Raw genomic sequence first — 20,043 nt, forward strand, 5'->3', positions numbered from 1 at the left:
ACCTGTAAGTTTGGAATCAAACATTATGAATTCTATCCTTGATGCCACATGTTTTCAATTGGCTGCTGACTGTGGTGTCTCCATGTACAGCAATCATAAATTGTTACTCTGCAGTCAGAAGAGCTGTTACTGCCAAGATTGTCATTGACACTGCCTGCTTTCCTATCTGCAAGAATAACAACTCATAGCTGCAGTCAACAGAGGCCTCAGGAACCAGTGTGTGTGTGTATGTGTGTATATATATATATAACACTTCTGACTGTGTGTAGTATAAAATATACCCGTGACTGGTTTTTCCTCCGAGGTCCTCCAGGCTCCACAACACTGCAGTGTCACAACAATTTCCTCCACATTTCTTATGTTCTCTCCACCACACATTTATTCTAGTAATCCTTAGTCTGGTTTCCTTTCTGGTAGTTCCAAAGTTTTGGTCAGGAATATAGAAGAGATCTTCCCAGGCCATTATGTATTACTCTGCAGATAATCGCAAAAAGAAATTCTCAGTATGTGTCAAATTCAGCCTCAGAAGTTGGTGATTCAGAAGCACACAAGCTAGTCAAACGGGGTCAAAAACATTTAATTAGTAGTTGCTGTTTGGCCCTTTGGATGACTCTGGGATACAGTGGAGATGTTCACTTTAACCCAGTCATAAAATCTATTTTCAAGTGCTCATTATTCCGAATGGAGAAAAGGGTTTAAAAATCTACCTAAGAGCAGTCTGATAGATTGAACTGATCAATAGCTAAGTGACTCAATTCAAATCTTTCCTGGTCTTCTCACTTAATAAATAAAAGGTACTTGGACCTGTAATTAAGAGTGTTTCAAGAATTGTGAAATAACTGGTGGTAAAAACTGATCCCTACTATAGGGTTGCCAATTTTGGTTGGATGTATTCCTGGAGATTTTATCGCATGACATAATCTTTAATTAAAGATTAATCTTTAATTCCTGGAGACTCCAGGCCAATCCTAGAAGGTTGGCACCCTACCCTACTAAGATTAAGCAATTAAATGATCTTGTTAGTACAAACAATACTTAGCATTTGTGGTATGCAGCACTTTCCATTTTCAAAGTTCTATACAAATATTTCATCTTCACAATACTCTTGTGTGTTGTATGTAGCTATATGACTTATGATCTTGTTTTCAATGTACTGCACCTTTATTAAGGCCTTATCCTCATTCACATCCTGTGCTTGTGGGAAATGCATTTGAAAATATCATTTTTTCCTAGCAATATGAGAACTGATTATTTTTTCTTGCCACCAATTTCAACAGCACTATCATAAAAATACTGCTTAGTTGTTAGAAAACATTATCCAAACTCTTCCACTATTTAATTAAAACTGGACATCTTTCATAGTTCCATAGGGCCACTACTTTACTCCTCCCCCCCACCCAATTTTTATCAGGTTCTTTCTTCACTGCTTCTTCACTTTTTGTAAGCTCTTTTGTTTTAGATCTGAACGTCAACAGCAGAATATTGTTCTCTTATCTATACAAAAAGACCAAACCTATACTTTGAATAGCTTTATTTTAAATTAAGGTAAAACAAAGCAAGACAGAACAAGAGTAAAATTTCTACTAGAGAGTATTCTATCTATTTCCTCTGTAACATGCTGCATCACTCCAACAACATAGTAGATGCCTTTACAGACTGGAGCACACTGAAAACAAGAGCATAATAGTTTTATACAAGACACTGTGAAGAAACTAAGTACTATTCTCATTGAACAAATTAGGAAATGATCATATCACAGAGAGGAGATGTAACAGCTTTAAGATTACTTTATTGTTTAACAGAGTACAACAAAGGAAGGCATCCTTTCTGAACTTAGGTTTCAGAGTGGTAGCCGTGTTAGACTGTATCAGCAAAAAGAACAAGGAGTACTTGTGGCACCTTAGAGACTAACAAATTTATTAAGGCATAAGCTTTCATGGGCTAAAACCCACTTCATCAGATGCATGCAGTGGAAAATACAGTAGGGATATATATATATATACAGAGAACATGAAAAAATGGGTGTTGCCATACCAACTCTAACGAGACTCATCAATTAAGGTGGGCTATTATCAGCAGGAGAAAAAAAACTTTTGTAGTAATAATCATTCAAACAGTTGCCAAGAAAGGGTGAGTAACTGCAGGGGAACGATTAGCATGGAAAAATAGTTTTTAGTTTGTGTAGGTTTTAGCCCACGACAGCTTATGCACTCATAAATTTGTTAGTCTCTAAGGTGCCACAAGTATTCCTCGTTCTTTTTTCCTAACTTAGTTACTAGTGTCTCACAGTTTAGTACCAGGGTGATTTACTGTGGTCCTAGAGTAAATCCTGGCCCCACTGAAGTCAATGGCAAAAGTCCCACAGAGCATAATTGGTCCAGGACTTCACCCTTAAACTCCACCTCTGTGTTCTGTATTCAGCAAAGAAACTAAGGGTGTGATGCATTTCACCTTGTAAATAACTTCATTAGGGGAGTGGAAACGAAATGAGTTTCCTTGGAATTCTTCCATTCTGGAGGATTTTGATATTTTGAAATTTGATATTGTTCCAATTCAAGGGAATTTATTTTTAAAATTCTCTAAATGAAATGGAGCCTGGTAACCTGGGCTGCCAAGTAGCCACATGCACGGAGGCCTGGGATCCATGGAAAGCAATCAAGTGGTCTGAGAAGGAGCTGGATGAATGAGGTGGCAGGAAACCAGGCAGGTTTCCAATGAAAACCTGCCTATTAGGCAGAATGCTGATGTACCTCTGCCTGTTTTGTGTCAGAACTTCATCAAAATCCTGTCTCTGAAAAACTTTGATTTTTGGCAATTTCCAAATGTTTTCCAGAATTTTCCCAATGAGTTCTACAGATTAGCCTCCTTTCCCCAGCTGGAAGGATCCAAAGGTTCTAAAAAAACCCCAAATCCTCCCAGATCTGTCAAGGACTATCAGTGCAGACACCTCATGCTTGTTATGTTGCCAACCCCACTCGGCTCCTTTCATCTCTGAACAGGAGCCATGTTACCAAGTCAATAGGTTCTCTCACTAGTATGGGACAAGGGAGCAGAAGAATGCAGCAGTGGCCTGCCAACCTCACCGTCCTGTCTCTGCCCCACTCTCTCCAATTCATGATGCCACAATGCACCCATAGAAGGGGGTCCACAGTACCAGAGTGAAATGTGGAGTGTGCTGTGAAGGTGGTACTTGTGCACTTCCACACACACCGAAGCTGGAATCCAAACAAGCCAGCTCACTATGTGGGTACTTGCAAGGAGGCATGGTGGGCTAAGGCAGAGAGGCTCTGACTTACTAAAGGCCATTGATAGTTAGAGTACTCAAGATACAAGAGTAGTGTATTACTCTTTCAGAATGACTCTTTTGTATAAGTAAAATAAGTAGACGCTGTCCCAGTTCCAGGATAAGCTGTACCTCTGTCCTCTCCGTGGTCTGCTCAAGCACTTTAGGTTTCAGACGGCTAGCCATCATCACTACTCTGTGAGGTGGGAAGACCCATATCCTGCTTCCACCAGACCAGGGATTTAGGCTTACAGTCCCCCTGTAATTGACAGTGCTTACACCAGTAGGTCTGACTTTAATCCATGGCCTGCCATTCTGTTCTCTCCCAGGGGCTCTAACAGAGCTTAGCAATGAACAGCCAGCTTTCACAAAGCACAATACATTTATATAGGATAAAAGCATTAGAGAAAACATATAATAAAACAACACTCTATGTGTGTTATCTTACCAGGTGTCACCCTTCTTCCCTCTGGAAACCCAAGTAGGTTTCCAGAAGAGCTAACCCTCCTAGCAGGATTTTGCCTGGTCAGTTACGATCACATGTCAATTTGAGGACCAAATGAGTGTTATTCTGCCTCAGTTAACTCACTACTTCACGAATACTTTGGGATTTGGTCAGTGTCTTTTCAGAGGATTCAGGATTCCTTTTCTCCTCCTGCACAGCCTTGTTTGCACCTGGTCCATGTCTACTCCCTGCCCTCCCTAAAATAGCCAGTCAAAGATCCTCTCTTTTATAAATTGCTAGTCTCCCCAATCAGGTGATTCTCCTCAGTGACTTCAAGTTCCTCATCAGGTGATCTATTGCTTGGTTACAAGCTCACCTAATTGAACTAGTTCCTCAAGTGGCAGCTAGCTCATTGGTTAGGTTGCTTGAATTTGAATGAGAAACCCTGCAGGTTAACAACTACAACTAGTCAGAGAAATTCTGGCATAACAATATTTTGTTGTAATTTTGTCTATTTTGGTAAAATCTAAGAGCTCTGGAGACTGGTTGATTTTCGCCTGGTTTCCTGACAGCCCATCTACCTGGCTCTTCGGCTTCCTGCCTGGTGTATTATTGGGGAGCGTGGGCTTCCAGAGTCCTCAGCAGGCTGACAGGCACATTGCTCTGACAAAACAAACCCCAGGGCTTCTAAGGTATATGGCCTTGGGGCAGTCTGCCATTCGAAGTGCCCCATTACCTATGGTAGAGATTTTTCAATTTTTTAGGTTTCAGAGTAGCAGCCGTGTTAGTCTGTATCCGCAAAAAGAAAAGGAGGACTTGGGGCACCTTAGAGACTAACAAATTTATTTGAGCATAAGCTTTCGTGAGCTACAGCTCACTTCATCGGAAGCATTCCGAAAGCTCACTTTTAATCTTTTTCAGAAGCCTTAAGGCCCCTTGGTGATTAATTGCCCTTCACCATGTGCCCACACATAACTTAGTCATCCTTGTTCTGCACCTAGAAATCTTTCCTTCTCCCACCCAGACTTTGTGACGTTATAAAGGTACAAGCTATTAAAGTTAGGCCTTGTCTATATTGGCAAGTTTCTGCACAGTAAAGCAGCTTTCTGTGTTGTAACTCCTCAGGTGTACACACTGCCAAGCCACTTAGTGCCCAGAAACTGCACAGTTGCAGCTCTGTAAAAATACCACCCCGACGAGAGGCATGCAGCTTTCTGCCTTGGGGGTACAGCACCCCAGTGCCAGTATAGACACCCTGGTCGATTACAGCACTGCAATTGGCCTCTGGGAGGTGTCCCACAAAGCATGTTCTTGCCTCTCTGGTCATTGGTTTGAATTCTACTGCCCTGCCTTCAGGTGACCAACCATCATCCCCACCCTGTACATTCCTTTGGAATTTTGAAAATCCCCTTCCTGTTTGCTCAGTGACATATGCAGTGGTCTCAGTGCATCTTTCCAGGTGGCCATGCCTGCTCCATGCACTCGGCAATTTCCTGCTTGGAGCAATGCAGAGCTGCTAGACCTCATCAGCCTTTGGGGAGAGGAGGCTGTCCAGTCCCAGCTGTGTGCCAGCCGTAGGAATTATGATACCATGTACCACCACATGCCTAGTCTGAGTGGCGGAAGAGGATGTTGATTGACTGCCTCACTTCATGGGAATCTGCCTCAGAGATCTCCAGGAAACTCTCATGGAGATACTGGGCAATCTGCTGCCACAGGTTCTTTGGCAGAGCTGCTTTGTTTCTTTCCCCATTAAGGTAACTTTCCGACACTCCTCTGCTGTCACTGGGAGGGAAGGGGGGGTGGGGAACCATTGCTGCACATAGGTGAGCTGCATAGGGGCCAGGGTGGAAGCCGCAGGCTTGGAGAAGACCCTCCCTTAATTCCCTGCTCACCCTCAGAGTGAGATATCTTCCATAATAAACACAGCCTGTGGAAAATGTGGGGACAGGAATGATTATCAGCCCCCCACACACAGTGCTGGCTCTCCCCAAGAACCATGTGCCCAGTGTACAGTTGGGTCCAGTGTACAGTTGATTTCCCCTGCCCCTGTGGCTACTCACCATTTTGGGGGACTTGTGGCTCATGTGTGCTTGCCTGGGGTAAGCCAGTTAGTGACAGGTATGTGAGTAGTGGCTGTGTTTTAAATCACTGAATCAGTGCTTTGTGTGTTGCAAACAATACTGCTTCTGTAAAATGTTGCATTTTGGCTTCATGGAGATGACCTTGGGAGTCCAACCTCCCCCTTTGTTATCGCTGGCTGAATGGCTGAGCAGAATTAGAAAGCAGCCACAAAGAACTAAGGAGGACTTTCTGCATGAGGTTATAATGTATTCAGCAGCCGAAAAACAGGAATTGAAGGAGTGGTGGGACAGTGAGAAGAAGAATCAAAAGGAGAATGCGGTGCACCAGAATGAAGCCACGGAGTGACTCTTAAACGTTATGGCACACCAAGCGGACATGCTCCAGGTGATACTAGCACTGTAAACCGAGCAGCTCCGGGCTCATCCTCCCCTGCAGCCACTGTCGCAAAACTTTCCCATGCGCCCCACAGACACTGCCAACCCACTCTTATCAACCTCCTAGCTCCAGTCTGTACCCATGGCATTCCACTCCTCTCCCCTCAAAGTCCAGCATTGCGGACTCCCACTATACTCAACACCAGTTCCTCTGCAGCTTAACCCTTCTGAAGTACAGTACCCACTGCATTGTACTCCAAAGGAGAAGGTTGGATATGATCCCTGGACATACACAAATCTTTAACCATCCTGGGACCCCATCACCTCCTGGAATCATCCCTTCTCCCAACCCCCTCAGTGCTGATATGTTTGTTTTTTTTGTTTGTCTCTCTCTTCTGGTTGTTTTTTTAATAAAAAAATTGTGTTGGTTTGAAAACAATCTTTATTCTATTAATTGAAAGCAAAGAGCCCTGCAAAGCAACAGACAAGTATCTTAAACATTCATAGTGCATCATCTGCACCAATCACAATCACCTGCTGGCATTACAAGCACTGCACTCCCAAGCCCATCAACAAATATTAGTGGATTCAGCTTCAAATTGCTGCCTCAAGGCATCCCTGATCCTTATGGTCCCATGCTGCACCCCTCTAATAGCCCTGGTCTCTCTCTGGCTGTTCAAATTCAGCCTCCAGGTGCTGAGCCTCTGCAGTCCAGCCCTGAGTGAAGCTTTCACCCTTCCCTTCACAAATATTATGGAGCATACAGCACGCAGCTATAAGCATAGGAATATTGTCATTGGTCAGGTCCAGCTTCCCATATAGGCAGCACCAGCGGGCCTTTATATGGCCAAAAGCACACTTAACAGTCATTTTGCACTTGCTCAGCCTGTTGTTGAACCGCTCCTTGCTGCTGTCAAGGTTCCCTGTGTATGGCTTCATAAGCCATGGCATTAAGGGGTAGACATGGTCTCCCAGGATCACAATGGGCATTTCAACTTCCCCTACAGTGATCATCTGGTCCGGGAAGAAAGTCCCTGCTTACAGATTCCTGAACAGGTCAGTGTTCTGAAAGATGCACGCGTCATGCACCTTTCCGGACCAGCCTGCGTTAATGTCTGTGAAATGCCCATGGTGATCCACAAGCGCCTGGAGAACCATCAAGAAATACCCCTTCCAGTTAATGTACTCAGTGGCTAGGTAGTCTGGTGCCAGATTGGAATATGAGTGCCATTTATCACCCCTCCACAGTTAGGGAAGCCCAGTTGTGCAAAGCCATCCATGATGTCACGCATGTTGCCCAGAGTCACGGTCTTTAGAAACAGGATGCAATTAATGGCCCTGCATGCTTCCGTCAATGGTTGACTTTCCCACTCTGAACTGGTTAGCGACCGATGGGTAGCCAGCTTCCAAGTGTAAGCACAACACACTTCTCCAACAGCAGGGCAGCTGTCATTCTTGTGTCCTTGCGCCGCAGGGATGGGGCGAGCTCAGTACAAAGTCTCATGAATGTAGCTTTCCTCATCTGAAAGTTCTGCAGCCACTGCTTGTCATCCCAGACATGCATGACGATGTGATCCCACCACTCAGTGCTTGTGGCACCTTAGAGACTAACCAATTTATTTGAGCATGAGCTTTCGTGAGCTACAGCTCACTTCATCGGATGCACGGCTGTTACTCTGAAACCACTCAGTGCTTGTTTCCCAAGCCCAAAAGTGGCATTCCAATGTGGTTAGCACCTCTGTGAATGCCACAAGCAATCTCGTGTCGTAGCTAGTACACGTGGCAAGATAAATATTGCACTCCTCTGGCCTTTCTAGTTTAAGGAATAACTCCACTGCCACTTGTGATGTGTTAGTCAGAGTGAGCGGCATACTGGTCAACAGTTCAGGATCCATTCCTGCAGACCGAAGAGGCAGAGCGTGCAGTATACAGACGACTGAAAGATGGCGCCAAATGTAGATGGAAGCACAGGGATTGCTGGGATGCGAAACAATGCATCACGGGGCATTGGGGCAGGACCCAAAATGCCCTGTGACACCTTCCCCCCTCCCCCCGCCTTCCCACAACTCTTTGCAGCAGAAGAGGAAGAGATGCTCTGTGGGATAGCTGCTCAGAGTGCACCACTCCAAATACTGCTGCAAGTGTGAACATGCTATTGTGCAGGCAGCTGACAGTGTGAACACACAACAGCAGTTTCCCTTCAGCGCACTCTGAGTAGCACTGTAACTGCCGGCACTATAAGTCTGCCAGGTTAAACATACCCTTAGTGTGGTAGTACAGGAATAAATGAAGGCAGAATGTTGCCCTAAATAAAGAGTAACTTTATCAGAGTCAATGTATTTAAATTGGTGCATGTGAGAACAGAACTGTGTTCTGTTTCTTGCTGATCCCAGCTCCCTTTGAAATAAACAGACATCCTTGTCTATTCATTGCAATGGTACTTGTCATCTGAGATCCAAACCCTTTATGGTGTTGCATGATCACTCAGTGCTTAAAGTGATTGCAAGAGATCTGCTTTATTCTGTGTCTTGTTCCAACAGACTGTGCATAACAATAGCTTTACAGCCATTCTGCCCAGACTCTGTCTGGGAAGCTCAGCCCCTTAAAAGCACAAACCCCAATACCACATCTTCCCTTCCAAGTAAAAACTTAACACCTAAACAACCCAACATTAATATAACACAACATTACAAATAGTTATAACTAACCTAACAACTAAGGGTATGGCTACACCACGCAGCTTTTAGCGACACGGCTGTGTCACTACAGCCATGGCGCTAAAAGCCGTGCAGTGTAGCTGCTGTTTGTCGGCAGGAGAGAGCTCTCTTGCTGACAAAAAAAACTTCCACCCCCCACGAGCAGCAGCGGCTTTGTCAGCAGGAGAGCGCTCCTGCTGACAAAGCACTGTTTACACTGGCACTTTTCTTTGATAAAACTTTTTTCGCTTGGGGTGGGATGTTTTTTAACGCCCCTGAATGACAAAAGTTTTGCCAACCAAGTGCCAGTGTAGACAAAGCCTAAACTTACCAATAATGTTCAATTAGTCTTTGAGGTGCCCTGAGTTGTCACTTTGACCTGCAGGGCTCTTCCAGAATATCAGCACTACTGCTCTCAGGAGGTGGCAAGTCCACTTGTTCTGGTTGTTCCATGTCCTGGGGCTCCATTGTCTTAACCTGCTGTTACTGTTGCCTGTCTGAGACCTGCTCGGGCAAAATAGCTGACTCAATGCCCTCTATCTTCCACCCATTTGGGATTTAGTGAAGGTGCTGAAGGTGTTGGCTATTCCACAGTAACATGTGTCCATCTTGGGTCATATGGCCAGAGGGCAACCTCCTCTGACACTGCTGTTTGTGGCCACTGTTTCCCATCATAGAGACGCACAGCATCATTTTCATAAAGTGGTGGCAGCTCCCAGAACCCCAAATCATATTATATTTTTCATTCTGCCTTACCTGTCTCTTTACATATCTACAAATCCCCAGAGACTCTGGCATCTGTTTCCAACAGTGCAGGTGTAACCCACACACCTCCTGTGTGTCGTGTTCTGTCCTATCGAGTGACACTGAGACCACTTAGAAAAAGAGATTAATGAGTCTGCTCTACAGCCTTAGCTAACAGCGAGTTGGCTTTTAGCTCATGTGGTAGAGGCTCAAGCACTAAGCTCCAGAGGTCCCCCGTTCGATCCTGCCCAATGACGACCAGGGTCTGCCGGTGTTACACAGGCATTCCTGTTTTCAGTTTTTGTTGAACAAAATTTCAGTGGTGGAAACACATGCTTCACTGGTGCCATTCTGTAATTCCAAAATGCTGAATACATATCAGAGTCTGGCTCTGCAGGGTTTTTCAGCAGGTGCCTTATTATTTTGACTTCATTTTCCTCCAGTATTTTGGATTGGCCATAATAGGGACTAGTGATTACCTGTCTAAATCTGTACTTCACGACAAACTGCTTAAACTCCTCCCCATTAAACTGTGGCTTTATGATGGGGTGTACAAGCCCACACTGGGCAACAAGGGGTTAAGGGATCACTTTGGGCTCAGCCAGCCCTGCACCAGTCACACCTGTAGCAAATGCTCCATCTGCTGGAGGAATTAAAAGACAGGGAATTAGCTCATTTGGGTGGGAGAGCTAGAAGTGAGCAGACCTGTAGCTCCAGCAGTGCAAAGCAGAAGGAATCATAAAGGCTCTGACACAGCTACCCAAGGGGCCTTCCCTGAGAGCAGGGAGGCACCACCCCAGAGACAATCATAGAGGGAAGTATCCCCCTGTCCATGGACCCTGGTAACCCCCTCTTACTTGGTTTGGACTTCCCCAACAGGGGAAAGCCTTGAACTAAGCTGCCCTGGGGGAGTGGCCCAGAGAGGACAGCCTTAAGCAGCCTTGGTTGCCAGACTACTGGCAGCCCAAAGGACCCTGGATCAGAGCCCAGTAGAGTGGTAGAGCCTGGGCTCCTCTCCCCACAATCCCCTTGGTAGTCAGGGGTTGTGGTCATGACCACTAGGCCATGCTCCCCAACCAGACTATTAGTGAGTGAGGACTATTACAGGCCTAATGGCAGGCATTACTATGTCAGGTATACGATGTCTACCAAAAATAGATTTGATACGCATAATCACTGGCTTAGCTGTAGTTTTCTACTAAGGCTATCTTGGGGAACTGACACAATAGTCTAGGACAATTACATAGGTTTTTTTCCAGCCAACAGAAACAAATCTATGCCTACCTTGCTCCAGGGGCCCATTTTTTCCTATGCCACAAACATGAGCTCTTTTGCTTGACTCATCCTGTGTTTTTGGTGTAAGTGGCAAGCTTTAGCAGCTTCTTCAATGTCACTATTCATGTGAGGCCAGCATAAAATGTCTCTGGCCCTTCTCTTGGAGTTTTCAATCCCTCAATTACTTTCATTTTAACATTTTTCTGCAACACCTTAAGGACTCACCATCTTAGAATCATAGAATATTAGGGTTGGAAGGTACCTCAGGAAGTCATCTAGTCCAACCCCCTGCTCAAAGCAGGACCAACACCAACTAAATCATCCCAGCCAGGGCTTTGTCAAGCCTGACCTTAAAAACTTCAAAGGAAGGAGATTCCACCACCTCCCTAGGTAATGCATTCCAGTGCTTCCCCACCCTCCTAGTGAAAAAGTTTTTCCTAATATCCAACCTAAACCTCCCCCACTGCAACTTGAGACCATTACTCCTCGTTCTGTCATCCGCTACCACTGAGAACAGTCTAGATCCATCCTCTTTGGAATCCCCTTTCAGGTAGTTGAAAGCAGCTATCAAATTCCACCCTCATTCTTCTCTTCTGCAGACTAAACAATCCCAGTTCCTCCAGCCTCTCCTCATAAGTCATGTGTTCCAGTCCCGTAACCATTTTTGTTGCCCTCCGCTGGACGCTTTCCAGTTTCTCCACATCCTCCTTGTAGTGTGGGGCCCAAAACTGGACACAGTACTCCAGATGAAGCCTCACCAATGTCAAATAGAGGGGAACAATCACATCCCTCAACCTGCTGGCAATGCCCCTACTTATACAGCCCAAAATGCTATTAGCCTTCTTGGCAACAAGGGCACACTGTTGACTCATATCCAGCTTCTTGTCCAATGTAACCCCTTTTCTGCAGAATTGCTGCCGAGCCATTCGGTCCCTAGTCTGTAGCAGTGCGTGGGATTCTTCCATCTTAAGTGCAGGACTCTGCACTTGTCCTTGTTGAACCTCATCAGATTTCTTTTGGCCCAATTCTCTAATTTGTCTAGGTTCCTTTGTATCCTATCCCTACTGTCATAAAAATAAAGGGAAGGGTAACCACCTTTCTGTATACAGTGCTATAAAATCCCTCCTGGCCAGAGGCAAAACCCTTTCACCTGTAAAGGGTTAAGAAGCTAAGATAACCTCGCTGGCACATGACCAAAATGACCATTGAGGAGACAAGATATTTTCAAATCGGGGCGGGGCGGGGGGACAAAGGGTCTGTCTGTCTGGGTGATGCTTTTTCTGGGAACAGATCAGGAATGCAGTCTCAGAACTTCTGTTAGTTAGTAAGTAATCTAGCTAGAAATGCGTTAGATTTCCTTTTGTTTAATGGCTGGCAAAATAAGCTGTGCTGGATGGAATGTATATTCCTGTTTTTGGGTATTTTTGTAATTTAAGGTTTTGCCCAGAGGGATTCTCTATGTTTTGAATCTGATTACCCTGTAAGGTATTTACCATCCTGATTTTTACAGAGGTGATTTTTTTACCTTTTCTTTAATTAAAATTCTTCTTTTAAGTACCTGACTGATTTTTCATTGTTCTTAAGATCCAAGGGTTTGGGTCTGTGTTCACCTGTACAAATTGGTGAGGATTTTTATCAAGCCTTCCCCAAGAAAGGTGGTGTAGGGCTTGGGGGGATATTTTGGGGGAAGACGTCTCCAAGTGGGTTCTTTCCTGTTCTTTGTTAACACGCTTGGTGGTGGCAGCATAGGGTTCAAGGACAAGGCAAAGTTTGTACCTTGGAAGTTTTTAACCTAAGCTGGTAAGAATAAGCTTAGGGGGTCTTTCATACAGGACCCCACATCTGTACCCTAGAGTTCATAGTGGGGAAGGAACCTTGACACCTACCCTCCAGTGTATCTACCACTCCTCCCAGTTTAGTGTCATCTGTAAACTTGTTGAGGGTGCAGTCCATGCCATCTTCCAGATCATTAATGAAGATATTGAACAAAACTGGCCCCAGGACCAACCCTTGGGGCACTCCGCTTGATACTGGCTGCCAACTAGACATGGAGCCATTGATCACTGCCCGTTGAGCCCAACAATCTAGCCAGCTTTCTATCCACTTTATAGTCCATTCATCCAGCCTATACTTCTTTAACTTGCTGGAAAGAATACTGTGGGAGACCGTATCAAAAGCTTTGCTAAAGTCAAGGAATAACATGTCCACTGCTTTCCCCCCATCCACAGAGCCAGTTATCTCATCATAGAAAGCAATTAGATTAGTCAGGCATGACTTGCCCTTGGTAAATCCATGCTGACTGTTCCTGATCACTTTCCTCTCCTCTAAGTGCTTCAGAATTGATTCCTTGAGGACCTGCTCCATGATATTTCCAGGGACTGAGGTGAGGCTGACTGGTCTGTAGTTCCCCAGATCCTCCTCCTTCCCTTTTTTTAAAGATCTTAGTGACCTTAAACAAAATCACATCTAGTACTGAGAGCTCTTCCTTTAATTGATAGGCTTTCTCAGGTCATGCTGTCCTAATAGACTTAATTACTTTCTGCAGGCTCATCCTGCATAGCAGCTCTAGCAATCACAGTCCAAGTTTCATCTGAGACTGGACAGGTGGTTTGTGTTTTTTTTTTTAAATCAAATTGACATGTACAAAATCTAGCTCTGGGCTTTGCTTCACTACTCTTTTTTCAAATGTTCTAGAGCAGAGGTTCCCAAACTTTTCTTATTGTGTACTTCCTTCCAGCTCTACCAGCTGCCCATGTACCCCCTTCCAGATCTACTAGCTGTGCGTGTACCCCTATTCTTCTCATTACTGATATTATGTGTTCTTCTTAACACTACCTGTCTTTAGCCATCTGTCCATATTTCACTGTTATGTACAGATATAGTTCTAGTGTGACATATATAACCAAAACAAAAACCCTGACTAAGTTCTGAGTTCAGTTAGACTGCACAGTTGCTGGGGAACTGAACCCATGGTGTATGGTGATTGGAGGTGAGGGCCCTGTACACCAGCATCTCTGTGTATCTGTGTTCTCACTGGTACATCTTGTATGGTAAATTAACTACCATATTTTATATAACAAATTCCCATGGAGTTTTACAGCTTTGTCTGAGTGGCCTATTATGAAAATGCAATAAATAAAATAATTGATAAATAAAATCCACCAATACACAATTTCTCCTGTGTATCCCCCAGAAATGTCTCGCATACCACAGTTTGGGAACCCCTGTTCTAAAGAGTTTGTCTGCTGCCACCAAATATCTACCAGGTTTTATGCAATCTGCATTTTTTCCAGTTACAAACATATGATTTGATGTCTGTATGCTAAGAGAGGTATTTTCCAGGCCCCTTTTGGCAATGGTAATAAGCGATTTATGATCAGCTTCAGCTAACGCAGGGGTCCCATTAATAAATACATGAAACTTTTTACACCCGTGGACTAAGGCCAAAGCTGCCTCCTCTACTTGACTGTATTAATTACTTAGTTTTTGTTAGCTCCTGTGAGGCAGAAGTCACTGGTCTCCAATTTTGACCATAAATTGGTTAGTCTCTAAGGTGCCACAAGTACTCCTTTTCTTTTTGCAATTTTGACCATGATGTTCTAAGCAGACTTGGCCAGTAACCTCCTTGGAGACATCTGTGGACAACTTAGTTTTGTGCTTACTGTTGTCGTATCTCAGGACTGGGCCTCTTTAATTAACTCCTTCTATTTCTCAACCCCCTTATTAACATTTGCATCCCATGGCATAGGACATATTTCCACAGTAGAAGTCTCAGGTTGCTGCTTTGAGCTGCTAGATAAGGCACAAATTTTCCTCTACAGTTCACTGTTGCAAGGCCTGCCTCAACAGACAAGGAAGACATGCTAATGATGGCCTCAGCCTTACTGTGATCTACCAATACTCCTTGCTGTGTTAACTTCTCTCCCCAGTGTGCTATTTCTGTTACACCTCATTTACATTTGTTTGTTTGGCTTTAGCCCATCACCTCTGCTTCTTTCTGAAGCTGCTTGGAGCCTCTGGTTATGCTCTTGTACTGTTTTTCCCCCAGTCAAAACATCATCTATGTAAAACTTAGTAACCCCTTCCCCCCTGCCCCCGCTAGTCACCAAAATTTTGTTTTTTCACCAAAAAATATACCTTGGGTGCTGAACACAACCCAAATGACAGTCTGCCATTTCCCCAAGGGGGTGCTAAATGTGCACAAATATGTGCTTTAAAAAAAGGGGGGGAGAGGGCACCTGCCAGTACCCTGCTGAAAAACGAAGTGTAGAAAAATATTTGGTATCAGCTAAGTCCTCAAAAATGTCTCCCCTTATAGGTAGTGGAAAATGTTCCCTTTTGACATCGTTATTTAATTATTTTCAGTTTATACATAAGCAAAGGGTTTTGGTGTCTGTCTCTCTCTTTTTTGTATTATTATTTCATCTCCAGTGACTGAGTGTACCCACTCTTTTGGCTCTTCTGCTCACTCTATGATTCCCAGAGCAATGACTCTATCCAGCTGCACTTTTAGCAGCTGCCTTAGGGTGAGGGCAATTTTCCTAGGGCCATGAACTGTGGGGCAGTTGGGCTCTTTCAGCTCTATTCTGTATTCTGAGAGCTTTCCTATCCCCTTGATATCCTCAAACTCTTCAATTGTTTTGATCTCCTTCCCCTCCAAACAAACAGTGCACCCTACTGATAAAACCAAGAGCCTGACACACTTTTAATCCAACAATGGGTGCTCTTTTCCCCGGCACTACTACAAATTTATATCTTTTCAATTTGTTATTTACCCGTACATTTAGTTCACATATGCTTTTAGTGGGGATAAGCTCACTGCTGCAAGCCCTCAGTTTTCCCAGTTTACTCTCCAATACTTTTCTTTTAGTGCTATTAACACTGCTTCTCGCCACACATTGTCTTGTGGACCAGTGTCCGACTTAAAATTAATAAATGTCCCATTTGATTTCAGGTTGATAGTCCAATCATTGTCTATTGCTCCTATGAAGGATTCATCTGAGCTGTCTAGTCCTCATTGGCCAAGCTTTGTGTGTTTTGCTGGTGCTTGCAAACTCTTGAAAACTGATGTAATCCATTGCATTTCTTGCATCTTTTCCCATATGCTGGGCATTGTTTTGGTTTGCATTGATTGCCACAGTGTGTGCAGGTCCATGTGCTGTTTTTGCTGGACTCGGACTTTGAGCTCTGCATGCTTTTCTGCCTCAGATCTCTTTGCTTGTACATTTTGGATTCTCAATCATATTTACAGTGTCAGAACCCCCATAAGCTTCATTCTGGACTAGGTGACTTTCTTTGCTTGACAAATTCTAATTGCTTTGTCAAGGGTTAATTCTGGGTCTTCCAGTAACCTGTCTGAGCTTTTTTTCCAGATTGCAATCACAGGCTGGTCTCTTATAAGGAACTAGTTAGCCCCCTCAAAAATTGTAAGCTTGGTTCTTTGCACGTAGATAAATCACAGACTCTTCTGTGGTTTAACTTTCATTTTGTACTCTGTTTTTAAAAATCTCTCTCATTTGCTTCTTTCATTACATAAGTGCAGTACCCTGATATTTCTATAATACAGTTTCATGCTTAGCCTTCTCTGCTGGAGTTAACTGAAGAGTGTTAAACACATCAAGTGCTTCAAAACTAGTCATTGTCAGAAATCAGGCTACCTTCTGACTACTTTCTTTTTTGCTGGCATCCACTGTTTGCAGATACAGAGTGACGTGCTGTCTATACTTTCTCCAATTGTTTTCCACATTTCCAGAGACTTTTCAACTCTGGTGGGACTTTTAACTGCTTTACTCTTCCATTCAGGGTATTTTCTTAGTTCCTTTTTGCTCCTGATACAATATGGTGTTCAGTGATCACTTGGTGCTTAAGGTGCTTGCAAGAGCTTTACTTTATTCTGTGTCCTGTTCCAGCTGACCTTATATAACAACCAAACTTCCCAGTGCCCTGCCCAGACTTTCTGTCTGGGAAGATCAGCCCGTAAAAGCACAATCCCTAATACCACACACTGGACCCAAAATGTTTAGCAATATTTTGGGAAAACGATAAAGGGAGTAAGTAGGTAAATTCGATTTACATTCCAGAAGGGACCTAGATATATTCAGCTTCATCTGCGACATCTTTACTCTTCAAAACATTTTAGTACACATCATTTAACACTGAGGATGTTAACATAATACAAGTAGCTTCCAAATAATTTGTGTTCTACTAATAAGGAACAGAAATACATGAAATAGCATTCAGAGTTTTGAACTAAGCATTCATAATTTTTAATTTTTTCAGAAGCTGAATAGTTGCTGATTGCAGTGGCCTGTATTCTACCTTATTTACAGTACCTAGTAATATCTTGGTTACTAGGAAACCTTTAACACTTTATCTGAAAAGTGAAATCTCCTAATAATCCATAATTTTGTTGTTTAGTTTTGCCTTTTGCATATGAAACCTTCAAAAATTGATACTTTTTACATTATTCGTAAGGGCATTTTATACAGATATACAAACAGTTTCAGTACTTGTGAAAGGTACTACGTTTATAACATTGAGGGCAGAAATCCTCTATTTATCCACATGGCTGATAAAGCATAGGTGCTGGCAGTGCATGCTTCCTCATACTGCCCAATCAAGGTGCCTTAACTGACTTTGAGCATCCTTTTCTTGGCATGGAAGGATAGTTGTCTCCATGACACATTCCTTAGCCTTTCTACTGAAACTACCAACAAGGGTACCATTTAGTACTAATTATTGTGGTTTCTGTGATATGACCACACATCTGCTGGGAACCGATTCAAGATCACTAGTTTCCCACAACCAACTGAATAACAATTAGATGGTAATGATTTTTGCTCACTACCACCACAGATTGCAATGAAACCAGTAACCTAGAGGGGAAAGTCTTTTAATCCTATTTCCAATATAGTCCAAATCAATGCAAATTTTATTCTCACTGAAGCATGTGGTTCTTATATCTACAGAAAAAAGCTGCACATTATGCCTGACTTTCCTTTTGTTACATCATTTTTATACTGGTGTAACTCAGCTGAGTTCAGTAGAATTACTTCAGTGTGCACTGATGAAAATGAGAGCAGAATCAGGACCCTAATTCAGAATGACAATGTGGACCTATATAACGAATAAGGATTTAGAGGCATGTGATAGGGCATGCCCTCACTCTGGTGTAGGGGTAACTAACAAGCTCTTCTGGGCCTGTTCAGCTCTAACGAGATGCATTTTCAAGGCTTGTTCTGTCTGAAGGGTGGGGTTGATCTTAGAAAGGGAAGACATACCACAGGAAAGGGTGGTGGATAGGAGAAGGGCTGTTCCACCTGAGAAATGGCTGACAACAGAGACAAGTCAGCTAAGAGAGACAGTCGCAGGCCTCTCTGCTCCCAAAGCTGCAACGACCAGCTACAAAGCAACATGCCCCAAGAGGAAGGGTTGGAAGAAGACTCCACTAAAAGACAATGGATCCTGCTGATAGACTCAGCCAAAGAGCTGAATCCAGAAAGACTGCCTGAGAGACAGGCTATCTTTGCTTTCACTCAGATTCCCCTCTCATATAAGGGAGAGAGCAGGAAGGTGACCTTTCTTTTATCTGTTTGTTGTACTCAGAGAACTCCTCATATGCGATGAACTGGAGGGGGGAGTGGGGGCATTATAAATTACTAGAAGTGGGGTCCGGAAGGGACTTGAGGAAGAATGCATGCATAACCATGCCTGACGCAAAGGATTTAAAAAACAACTTCAGAGGGGATGGAGCTCAGCTGCTCCACACAACAGGACACCAGAGCAGTGGTGTAAGACCCCAGGGGTCCAGAGACTATGTCTAAGATTTCCAAAGGGGTTCACATCTCCATTTGAAATTTTTTAGGACTCTGCAAATGAAAAAAGGTGGAAAACCACTGGAATAAGTGATTAACGGAGATGCAGCAGCAGCAAGCTGCTCAGGAACAGCAGTTCCAATAGCATTTGCTGCAACAATGGACCACCCAGTAGCAAGTTCAGACCACACAGCAACACTAGCTGCTGAGTGATCTGATAACGCTGCATCAGGAGTTTCAAACAGAAACAATACAGTGGATAGTGCCAGCCCTACACTCCCAGGGAGTCCCACCAGGTCATGCTTCCACCAAAGGGGTTCCCCCACCAGGACCAGTGAAATAACCAAGATGGGGCCAGATGATGACCCTGAAGCCTTCTTAGTTACACTTCAGAGGGTGGCATTAGCAGCCCTGTGGCAAACAGAACAGTGAGCTTTGATTCTGGCTCCATACTGGACAGGTCCAGCACAGGTGGTTTATTGTAATTTGGATTTGGAGCAGGCAAAAGATTACAAATAAGTCAGCCATTTTGGACTATTTGGATATCTCCAAAGAAATCCACCATCAACAAATTTGATTTGAGAGCTATCCCAAGGGGGAAAGATCCTGGATAGTAGCAAAATGGTTGCAAGAACACTGTTGGAAGTGGCTCCTCCTGGAGGAATAATCACAGGCCCAAGTGGCTGAGGCTATTGTGACAGAACAATTAACACACACATTACACATGAAAGGCAGGGAGTGGATACTACAGCACCAGCCAGGAATGTTATCAGAAGCAATAAAGGGAATGCAGGACTTTGTAGAAGCTGAAGGATCAGTTGAGGCAGAATAACGCAAGGCATCAGCTGGGCGGGGGATGGAATGGTGAAAGACCCGGGGGGTGAACCAGAATCAGTAACAATCCCTCTGAGGGGCCAGACTCTAAAGGGGACACCGCAGATGATCAGACTAGCCCTCAAACCAGGCTAGTCCAAGAGGGGACCAGGGGTTAGGCATGGATACACCACCACCAGTGAGACCGCCAGGCACCTCAAATACTTGGAGCAGGACTCACTGACCAGTGTTCACCCACCACTCCCCAGACTCACCCTCGCTTAGAAAAGGTGCCAGTGGTGCCAGCCTGTTAATGTGCTATTCCTGTGGGCCAAGGGTGGGCAAAATTTTTGGCCCGAGGGCCACATCAGGGTTGCGAAACTGTATGGAGGGCCAGGTAGGGAATGCTGTGCCTCTCCAAACAGCTTGGCCTCTGCCCCCTCCCAATTCCCGCTCCCAACTGTCCTCCTCAGAACCGCTGACCCATCCAACCCCCCCTGCTCCTTGTCCCCTG

Source organism: Chelonia mydas, chromosome 1 (assembly GCF_015237465.2).
Source record: "Chelonia mydas isolate rCheMyd1 chromosome 1, rCheMyd1.pri.v2, whole genome shotgun sequence".
NCBI classification, from domain to species: Eukaryota; Metazoa; Chordata; order Testudines; family Cheloniidae; genus Chelonia; species Chelonia mydas.